The sequence below is a fragment of the Melitaea cinxia genome, chromosome 3 (genome assembly GCF_905220565.1).
Source record: "Melitaea cinxia chromosome 3, ilMelCinx1.1, whole genome shotgun sequence".
NCBI classification, from domain to species: Eukaryota; Metazoa; Arthropoda; class Insecta; order Lepidoptera; family Nymphalidae; genus Melitaea; species Melitaea cinxia.
In genome coordinates, this window is record NC_059396.1 from 12,987,336 (window position 1) to 12,998,746 (window position 11,411).

At 31.3% G+C, this 11,411-nt stretch overlaps 2 long non-coding RNA genes across 2 annotated transcripts; both read left to right on the plus strand.

Annotated features, from left to right (window-relative positions):
* Window positions 1-4,119: 4,119 nt before the first annotated feature.
* LOC123669186 lies at window positions 4,120-5,207 on the plus strand. Its single transcript, XR_006745705.1, has 3 exons — window positions 4,120-4,287; window positions 4,751-4,819; window positions 5,157-5,207. It is a non-coding gene; the product is annotated as an uncharacterized LOC123669186 (long non-coding RNA).
* Window positions 5,208-9,588: 4,381 nt separating this feature from the next.
* On the plus strand, window positions 9,589-10,727 carry LOC123669187. Its single transcript, XR_006745706.1, has 4 exons — window positions 9,589-9,659; window positions 9,776-9,814; window positions 9,895-9,933; window positions 10,598-10,727. It is a non-coding gene; the product is annotated as an uncharacterized LOC123669187 (long non-coding RNA).
* The last annotated feature ends 684 nt before the right edge of the window (window positions 10,728-11,411 follow it).

Below are 11,411 nucleotides of genomic sequence, written 5' to 3' on the forward strand. Positions count from 1 at the left end.
CTTCAACAACAAGACATCATTCAGAATTATCATAACGGTAAAACGAACCACCGTGGTATTAACGAATGTTACCTCGCTCTGTCTAGGAAATATTATTGGCCGAAAATGAGAGAGCAGATCACTAAATACATTAATGAATGTACTATTTGTGGTCAAAGTAAATACGACAGAAATCCCATTAAACCTCAATTTAATATAGTACCCCCTGCTACCAAGCCATTTGAAATTATCCACATGGACCTCTTTACAGTTCAAAACGAAAAATATATCACCTTCATTGATGTCTTTACTAAATACGGTCAAGCGTATCATTTACGAGATGGAACCGCTGTTAGCATCTTACAAGCATTATTACTTTTCAGTACTCACCACGGAATACCTTTCACTATAATAACCGATAACGGTACGGAATTTACTAATCAGCTTTTTTCAGAGTTTATTCGTCTCCATAAGATAATCCATCATAAAACTTTACCTCATAGCCCTAATGATAACGGTAACATTGAACGATTTCATTCGACCCTATTAGAACACATAAGAATTCTTAAGTTACAACACAAAGATGAACCAGTAGTTAGATTAATGCCATACGCTATTATAGCATACAACAGTACTATTCACAGTTTTACAAAGTGTAGACCTTTTGATTTATTGAACGGACATTTCGATCCTAGAGATCCCGTTGACATAGATTTTACCGAACATCTTTTGCAACAATACGCTCAGAATCATAAACAACTAATGAAACAGGTTTATGACATAATTAATGAGTCCTCACTGAGCAATAGAACAGCCTTAATTGAAAATAGAAATAAATCTCGCGAACCAGAAGTAGAATATGTTCCAGGACAACAAGTTTTTATTAAAAATCCCTTTGCTTCTCGTCAGAAAACTGCACCTCGCTACACACAAGACACAGTCTTAGCTGATTTACCAATTCATATATACACATCAAAAAAGCGAGGCCCCGTAGCTAAGTCACGTCTAAAACGCGCCCCTAAAAATAACCGATTGTTGCAGGATTCTGCTACTGCTGACAATACACGTGACGCATCCTCAAACCATAAGACTTGAGAGCTTAGCCGATGGACCTGGACTTTTGCCCTACAAATTAGGACCGACCAGACTAATATCACATTACCACTCCTTTATACAGTATGTAAAATTGACTGATATTGAAGATAAGATAAATTCTGTACAGACACAACTTAACACTTTTAAGACCAGACTGAACAATGAAACTTACATTCTTTACGAGTACCAGATTAATTATCTTACAGACAAGCTAAACAAGGTACTAAGTCAAGTTAAATCTTTAGAACCCATTAGAGTTAAAAGAGGTCTTGTAGATAGTCTTGGATCATTAATAAAAAGTGTTACTGGTAATTTAGACTATCTTGATGCTCAAAAGTATAATGAGGCTATTCAAATATTGCAAAACAACCAGAATAAAATTATTTCCGAATTCAATAGTCATATTAGTCTTAGTAAAGAATGGATGTTACAACATAAAGGTATTTTAGATCAGTTAACTATAAATCAAGAAAAAATTAATAACACATTAGAATTTCTTATAGAAGTAAATACTCGTAGAGACAACAGTTTAGTCCAGTCTGCTCAGTTTGCCCAATTATTAGGAATTATAAGTAATAATGTAGAGGATTTAGTGCTAGAAATAATTAGATTAGAAAATATAATGGCTTTTATTCGTGCCTCCAGCACTCATCATTCTATGATAGATATAGGAGTATTAAAAACGATGTTAGATAAGTTAATAACTATATACAGTAAGGAGCAAATTCCTGATTTAGAATTACGGGAATATTATGACTTAATCAAACCAGGTTCATACTATCATGATAGAACAATAGTTATAGTTTACAAATTTCCTATAATATACATAGACAGGTATAACTTGTACAAACTATCCATCGTTCCAAATGAAAAACAACTAGCCCTTATTCCTCCCTTTCCTTATATAGCAACAAACGAAAAAGCATTCGTGTACATAGAGGCTGAATGCCCGAAGTATAGCAGGATATTATATCTCTGTGACCAAAAAATAAGTCATCAAATTCGTACAGAACCAGACTGCATTCAAGAGCTTATTATCAACCAAAATCTTAAGGAAACCTGCCACTTCACGAAGGTTATGTTGTCTGCTGTAGCAATAGATAAACTGGATGATCAACACTATGTTATTTCATTACCTAAGCCGGAGAAAGTACAGTTAGCCTGTGAGAGAAAAGAATTCAATATACTACAAGGAAGCTATTTGGCCACTATTCCCATGAACTGCCTGTTGCGAACTAAAGAATTCACCGTTATCAACGAAAATGATGAGATAAAAGGCCAGCCGCTGAAGCTATCAAGGATCCCATACAACCAAATTAACCAAACGACTACCTATACCCATACCGGTTCCAAGATGATTAGTCTAGATGATCTTCACAGCATCCAAGATAAATTGTTACTAGAAACCCCTATACAGATTGACAAGACACAATCAATTGTTTTATACCATACAACGATACCATTTTATATCTTAATTTTATGTGTATCAGTAGTTATCGTTGTATTAGTAAGCCGAAAATATAGATGTTGGCCCTTAAAATCAGAAAATGAAGAGAAGCAGCAAACGCCTAAGACACCAGTATATGAAGATATGGATAAAGGCATCAAGAGACGAGATGAACTTCCAGCAACATTTTCTCTGAAGCTGACAAAATAGTTGCTGTTCTGCGGGTGGAGGTGTTAAGTACGGAACCGTACTATCTATCATACAGTACCCTAAGCTCATCCATGAAAATGCCGAGCATGCATTTAATATCCATATTCAATAAACAACGGAAAACCGATGCAGCCCATGTCGCAACGTCCGTCCAGCCACGAGCCGCCGACGCAGCGATTTCGTCATATTTTAAATTTAATTTCATTATTAATTTTTATACAAAATTTTGTCATTCCTAATTCTCGCATCGAATAGGTTTCACATCTCTTAATTGTAATTTTATTTTAATTAATTAAAGTATTTTTTAAGTCATTTTGGTTTTTTTTCGATCCATCGGCTGCAGTAAACGTAATTAGTATGTTACATTTTTGTATATAATAATAATAATAATATTCTTTATTGCACACCATTAAAGGATACAAACAAAAGTAGTATAATTAGAGGAAGATGTACAAAGACGATCTTATCGCTAAAAGAGCGATTTCTTCCAGACAACCTTTGGGTATAGAACAGCGCATAGAAAAGCGGTTAGGAATATATATATATATATATATATATATATATATATATATATATATAAATTTTATTATCTTTTATTTATTATTTTTTTTCTGTGGTGTTTTTTTTAATTTTATTTTTTTATTTTTCTTCTTAATGAATACTTCTTGCACTGTTTGCCTCGCTATATGGAAACACTTACTCATGACCATGGGTTGACTGGAAAAAATCCCTTTCAGAGATAAGTCCACCTTTGCCATAAACCTTACTATTATTTTATTTCTATATGTATTTTTGAGTGCAATAAAGTATATATTAAGCTTACTACAATCGAAAGATATAACGCTAAAATCAAAAATGGTCGAATTTATTCTTAGGTGACACATTTACACCGCGCGACATGTTACCAATTGCAACAAAATTACTACAAAAGGGTATGTTTTCAAATATCTTTGTCTAGGTTTATTGTGACTATCCAGCCTGCCTTGACTGGGGTACTAAATATATTAGGATACAACTTTTATAAATTACAGCGTGCATGTATTCTTATAACCTAGAGCTCGGGTTCTTTTTTATAATTTTTGTATTTGCGTATTTTCTTTTACCAAACCATACCAACAAATTTTCCATAAAATAATTCCATATTTTTGTTACTTTTTTTTCAGTCGATGAACCAGGAAGTAAGTATTGGTTATAGTTTTAACATTATGTGTTTATAAAATTAAAATTTGAAATATTTATATTGTTTGAATAAGGTGGAAGAGGTTTCGTAAGTTCGGTAAGATCTCCAGAAGAACTCGCAGATAAATTATATGAAGCCTTCTGTAAGAAAATTATATTGTTTTTATTAAGATTTTATTATTTTTTGTATGGATTTAATACATTTTATTCGTTTTTTTTTGCAGTTATGACAACAAAAAGAATTGTTATTTTAAAAGGTAGTAAAGGTTTTAGATGTCTCTTATCTCGGTACAACATATAAATGTACAATAACTTAATTTCAGATATTGATATATCTGGGATAGATGCACTCCAAGCCTTAGCTCTAAGCGGAGAAAGTAAGCAACAAGTTCATAATTTACATATTATTATTTATTTTACTAAAATATAACGCAGTATAATATAACGCTAAACTTTTAACAACATTATTAAATAATAACTATGTATAATGAATTAACTAAACCATGGTACAATCGATATCATTTAATAATAATAACAATAATAATTGTTTATTTGCAAGAACATGTTGTTGAAGTTGTACAAGATTAACATTAGTATAATCCAAACATATTCTACCTTACGGTGTGCAAATATTAAATATCAATTTGGTTCAATACTTTATATTTTTAACATTAACTGTAGATTATTTATCATTGAATTATTTATACATTATTAGTATACGATATAATTTCTTCCTAAAACGTATATAATTAATATTACCATAATTGAAATGTTTCTTATATGTCACGTTTAACTATCTCTAAGGTCATCATTTAATTTGAATAACATACGAGTATGTAGTTGCAGAAAATAATCAAGAAGAATTGGACTCTAATGATAGCATAAGCGAGCCAACCGCGTATTTAAGAGGTAGGTATTTATTACTTACTAGCTTCTACCCGCGGCTTCGCTCGCATTGATTTTTTTAAATGTAAAGTACCTTACTTCTAATACCTTCAAGAATATGTGTACAAAGTTACATGATTATCGGTTAAGTAGTTTTTTTGTGAAACCGAAACAAACAAACTTACATTCACATTTATAATATTAGTAGGGATAAATATTATAAATATGGAAATTAGTGATTAGCATAATATTTTTGTCACTTGTGACAGTATCAAACATAAAACGTTTCTACATAGATGAGATAATTAATGTAATATATTTTGTTTATTTTCTCCTTCAAAATTCCACATCTTTATTACAGGACAATTTGTAAAAATCCAGGACAAGCCAAAAGAAAGTAAATATACACGTAAGTAATTTTTATAAAGTCGTATTATATAAATTATTTATTCGTCCCTTTGATCGCTAAATTTAGGTCGATTGATAAAAATTACCTAATCATACGAAATGACATGAAAAAGTTGAACTCGAATGAAAGCGGTCTTCGTCTTCCCCTCTCGTTTCAAGTTGAAGATTTAAAGGCGTTATACAAATATAATCTTATTATCTTTGTAATCAACTCACACGTTAGCAACTTTACTCGTATAAAAATTTACGGATAATTCCATATGTTATCTTATCAAATAAAATAATTTTCCTCCTTTTGTGCATTGCATTCTTAATGATCGTAGCGTGATATTACATAGTCTTATTATTACTATTTATAGCCTTTCTCGAAAAATTAGTTGTTTTTCGCAACAAAAGAAATTATATTAATGCAAAGCAGTATTTATACACATATGAGTTCACACCATTTTCGGCGCTAACTTGGTGGAGGTCTATGCCCAGCGGTGGACTGCGACAGACTGAAGTGATGTAAGCAGTATTATCTCAGATAGGCGCAATTAAACCAAACATGTTCTTCAGTTTCATAGTAATAGTTTAGACAAATATTCAGAGTTTTAACATCAATATTCTTTATGTTCCGTCATCGTAATTTTATCGTATTTTTAACGTTATTAATCGTATTATTAAATCGTAGTTTTAACGTTATAATCGATGTTCTGTGTAAGTTTATGCAGCCACAAAACGCAGCCTTATAAAGCTGTTATGCACTCACTGCCCGCGAGTTGAGATTTTTGACAGAAACTTGAGGGTAGTTGCAATTAGGAGTTGCACACATGATCGCGCCGCGAACCCACGTCGCCTAACCTGACGCGACCGCCACTGCAGGTTTTTTAAACGGATGTGCTATTGTGGAATACCACGAACTCTTAGCATCTTCTCAACTCCAAGACTTTGGATGTGATGTGCAGAACCCAACCAGCTGGTGTGCCCAATCGATAGTGGAAGTCATTATCGATTCTCTAAGATACGTGAGTGCAGTCTATTTTGTTGCTGCGTGCCTATTAACGTCTTGAACATCGATTCCATCGGCAGATTATTCCTGGTCTGACCCAAATGTAGTAAAAAGCCACCTACCGCCATATAACATAGCGATAAGACCGCCTTTGTGCATATTATTTTTTTTTGTAACTTTTTTATTTTTTAGGATAACTATGTACTATAACTTTTATGCACAATAAAGTATATTTCTTCTTCTTCTTCTACCGTTTTCTTTGTTGAGGTGCATTTGCTACACTTTATATAAATTATAATATTTATATAATATAATATTTATAAATTTGTAAAATAATACATTTTCTTTCCGTAGTTTTATTAAAAATAAAATATCGTTTTAAATTTAATTTACAGTCGTAACAAAGACTGTTGGTAGAGAACGCAATGAAGCGAAGCGAAGAGGTAATTTATCGATATATAATTCAACATGAAAAATCTATGCTATTTTCTTGCAACGAAAATTAATAAATGGGGAGTATTTTAAAAATACAAGCAAAAGTCCAGTCATTAAAAATTTTAAAAATATAACTTTGTGAAAATAGACTAGTGAAGTTGGATTTTACGTACCTATATAGCTTATTTTTTTAACCGACTTCCAAAAAAGGAGGAGGTTCTCAATTCGACTGTATTTTTTTTTTTTTTTATGTATGTTACATCAGAACTTTTGACCGGGTAGACCGATTTCGACAAATTTTGTTTTAATCGAAAGGTGGTGTGTGCCAATTGGTCCCATTTAAATTTATTTGAGATCTAACAACTACTTTTCGAGTTATATCTAATAATGCGTATTTACTTGACGCTTTTTTCGTCGACCTACGTTGTATTATACCGCATAACTTTCTATTAGATGTACCGATTTTGATAATTCTTTTTTTGTTGGAAAGGGGATATCCCTAGTTTGATACTGTGATAAGGAAACCAGGATCTGATGATGGGATCCCAGAGAAATCGAGGAAAACTCTCGAAAATCCGCAATAACTTTTTACTGGGTATACCGATTTTGATAATTTTTAATTTAATCGAAAGATGATGTTTATCATGTGGTCGCGTTTAAATTTTATCGAGATCTGATAACTACTTTTTGAGTAATCTTTGATAACGCGTAGTTACTTGACTATTTTTTCGTCGATCTACGTTGTATTACTTGTCGATGTAATTGAAGTCGGTTTTTTTTTTCGTTTGCGAGCAAACACAATTATGTCTGTGAAAAGTTAACATCGGTTTAAGAGTCGTAAATTTGGTTACGTTTGTTTAAAGGTCCCAATGAACATTTTTAGTTAACCTTTTTCCTTCAGCAGTTTGGGTGTTTTTTTTTTTTTTGTAAATCCAATAACATTGTACCGACAAAAGTATCTCTGTTGCGCACTCGACGAATTTGCATTAAATTTACATACTTTTGCAATAAAAAAACGAAACAAATATTCTACGTCACTAAACTTCAAAATGAAGTGATAAATTAAATAAGCTGTCAATATAGAACCCAGATTCATTGCCTTTGATGCACTTTATTACTTTATTGAACAGAATTCGAAGCACAGACAATAATAACATTTTGTATTCGAGAAGAAAGCGCTTGTATTAGGGCTATTAACATGTAAATTTAGAATTTTATTTATAACTTTACCTTAATTTTTTTGTATTTCAATATATTTATTTATATACTAACAAAATTAAAAATATATAACTTACAATTTTAAGGTATTGCTCTTGCTAAAAAGCTAAAAAAAGAAAGAAATTTAATAATAAACAAGCAGCGAAGAAACGAAAAGAGAGAAAAGAAAAATGACGAAAATAGTAATAGACACCATAAAAAGGAAAAAGTGAACGAGAGTAATAAAAGTAAAGTACAACCAACTGAACGAAGTCAAAAAGGTAGGCCGGTAAACGGTATTTATAATACTTATAGCAATTTAGACGAATTTTATGAAGTGATGCGCCTTTTATAAGACCCGGTGCGGCTCTTTACACCTGTTTAAGAACAAATTGATTCGGTCAAGTAAAATAAACAATTAATATAATATTTTTTTAATAATTTGATTGATATAAAAACATTTTTAATATTTTATATATTATATCGTTATAACAACAAAAGCTGTGAGTATCGAACCATCACAGCAATTCTAGACAGTTTTAAAACTGCTAATCTGAAGTTAAACAATTGTAAAAAAATGCACGCCGTATAATAGAAAATATTTAATGTAGTACAAATTGCATGGGCAACTAAGAGCCCGTGGATGTTGTGAATATAATAATAATAATATAATTTTTCTTATTTTATTATATTAACAGAACTCTCAAAATGTCGTTGGCAGTATATATGTCAAAACGCTACCAATCTAGACTCTTGTCGCCTTCAGACTGCTTGTGGTTTAGAAAATTCAAAAGTTACAACAGAAGGTATGTGACATGTGTTTTTGTTTAAACTTTTATATTGAAATGATTTCAAAATACTGTAACACAGAATGCTGTGTTTATTTATAGATATTCAATATATTATATTTTTTTTTGTTTACCAACACATTCGTTAGTTATGTCGTACAACTTAGCGTGGTTTTTTTTTACAATTTTAAAGCCTTGTTAAGTGATACTGTAAAGACACAAACAAAATATTAGTTTAAAATTATTATGTGCTCAGTACGAAATAAGAAGCAGATAAAATAAATTAAAAAAAAACTAACTACTGGCATAACTCAGTTTAAAGAAATATCTATAAGCATGTGCAGTTCTTTTGCCGTGTGGTGTCGGCCGAGTAGAATAGCACCACCCCCTTTCTTCCCGTGGGGGTCGTAAAAGGCGACCGAGGGATAAACTTGGCTCAAAATCATCAGGGTCCTGGAGAAGGAAAACTTCATTTGAAACCCAGAATGGGGTCTCCGTCAAGCATTCGTGGCATAGCTCTAAAATGTGAAAGACTCCTGGAGCCGAACTGGCTTCAGACGTATCGACTCGTCGTTCCTGTGGGCCTAGCCAGTGAGGTCGAGATGGTGCCGCAGAGTTTAGGCAACTCTGCGTTTTCCTGAAGTGTCCTAGGCGACACAGTGTCTGTCTGACTCTGTCTAAATCGACTGCAATAGACGGACTAAGGCCAACGATGTTGTGCAGTTCTTACACGTATAGGCAGTCAGTGAAATTAAAGATCGTTTAATTTTTTTTAAAGTTTTCAACTTACAATATGCCTTTAGTTGTCTCCCGAGAAGTCGATAGTCAAATAGAAGTTGTTGTCACAATATAAAGGAAAATATAATTTGAATATTGAACTTTATTCATATTTTACTTGTGTGACTTTCGGTTGTAAGCGAATATTTGGTCATAGTCACGTACAGTACAGAAGTCAGACAGTAAATAATACATATGTTTACAGATATTGCTGTCAAACACAAAGGAGACAAGCAACCATTGACGTTAGTACAATTTCGAAAAATGTGTAAGTATCTTTCGTAATAGAAAAAAGTTATTATTAATTTAGAAATCAACTTATTATGAGCAGAAAACTAATTAAGAACTTATAAGACAGATAAAGTAAAAATACCAATTATTCAGTAGGATTATCACCCGTGGATGAGGAAGTAGAGAAAATATGTAAGTAAAATACAGTCATCTCAATGTACTAATTTATTGTGATACCAAAAAATAACTTTAATATTATTTTGATGTTACAGTAGAATCTCGACATTTACTCTTAAATCCAACTAATAGCGGTGAGTAATAAAATTAATAGAATGAATCATTAACTTCCTTAATAGTTTATGAACGAGATAATTTTAGGGCCCATCAAAAATGTTAATCAAATGTTAGGTTAGTTAAATACTTAATATTTTACAACATCAAACGATGTGAAGATTACATTAACCAAAATAGTCATATAAGACGTAGGATAACGTTTTGCAAACGTAGGATGAATGATTTTTTATAAATGTTTAAGTTTGTTTCGAAATTATTTTGCTAAGTATCAACAATTACATATATATTATGATGTTGCTGCATTTTGCCATTTTATTATCACTTTAAATTTTCTAATTTCTTTATTTTATCTATTAATTAAGTAAAATCATTTGTATGTTCCATTAGCAAATGAGAAAAACGTCTTATTTTTAATATATATTATCGTCTTATTTTTATTATTATGACACTTGTTACACCCATGGAAACAACTAGAAACAATAACTAAGTAATACTTTATCATGTAACGTGTTTTAGTATCTATTTTTTTTAAATCAACGTTACTTTTTATAACTTAGTAAATAAATAGCACTGTGCCTTATCAAAATAATTGAGGCTTTTTACAAGCATGCTCTAATTGTAGATAAATACAATAAATAAGTAGATATATTTCAATATAAATTTTACTTTCGTTTTTTGTAGATGCTATTATTAAGGCGGAAGCTTTATCCGAGTACTTTAACAAGATCATTCTTTTGGACAGTTTTGGTAAGGAAATAAATACTAACATATGACGTACATATATAACAAATAATAAAAACATTCGTAACGCTTGAATTAAACAGCAATTTACAAATTTCATACTTTTTTACAATCTTCTAATATATAAAATTCTCGTGTCATGGTGTTAAACATTGAACTCCTCCGAAGCGGCTCGACCGATTTTAATAAAATTTTGTGGGCATATCGGGTAGGTCTGAGAATCGGCCAACATCTATTTTTCATACCCCTAAGTTATAAGGGGGGGGGATTAAGCGGGTTAATAACATATATGGCAAAACAACGTTTACGGGTCAGCTAGTATTAATGTAAAAAATCTGTACAATTTGTTCGTCTATATCTTATTCGCTTACTTTACTATCGGAAATTTGATGTGTTAATTTATACGCGAAAGAAACAGCAATGCTGAAGGCTAGTTTAAGAAAAAAATAAACAAAATACACTTTATTCAAGTAGGCAATAAAAGTAAATTTAAATTGTCACTTAGCAATAATGTATTATCGTTAATGAGAAGCTATGCGACGTTTCGGAATACAAATTCTGCTAAAAGGGTCGACAAGACACTCTACAATTACTCTTAAAAAGAAATATTTTAAATTATGTTTCAAATTAGCATGGGTCTTCTGCTACATACAAGTTTATTTGATAAAATTGCTATAAAAATGGCTAATTATTTATAATAAAAACTTGACATTCTTGCTGTTTCCGACATTATTAATGAAATTGACTTTTAGTA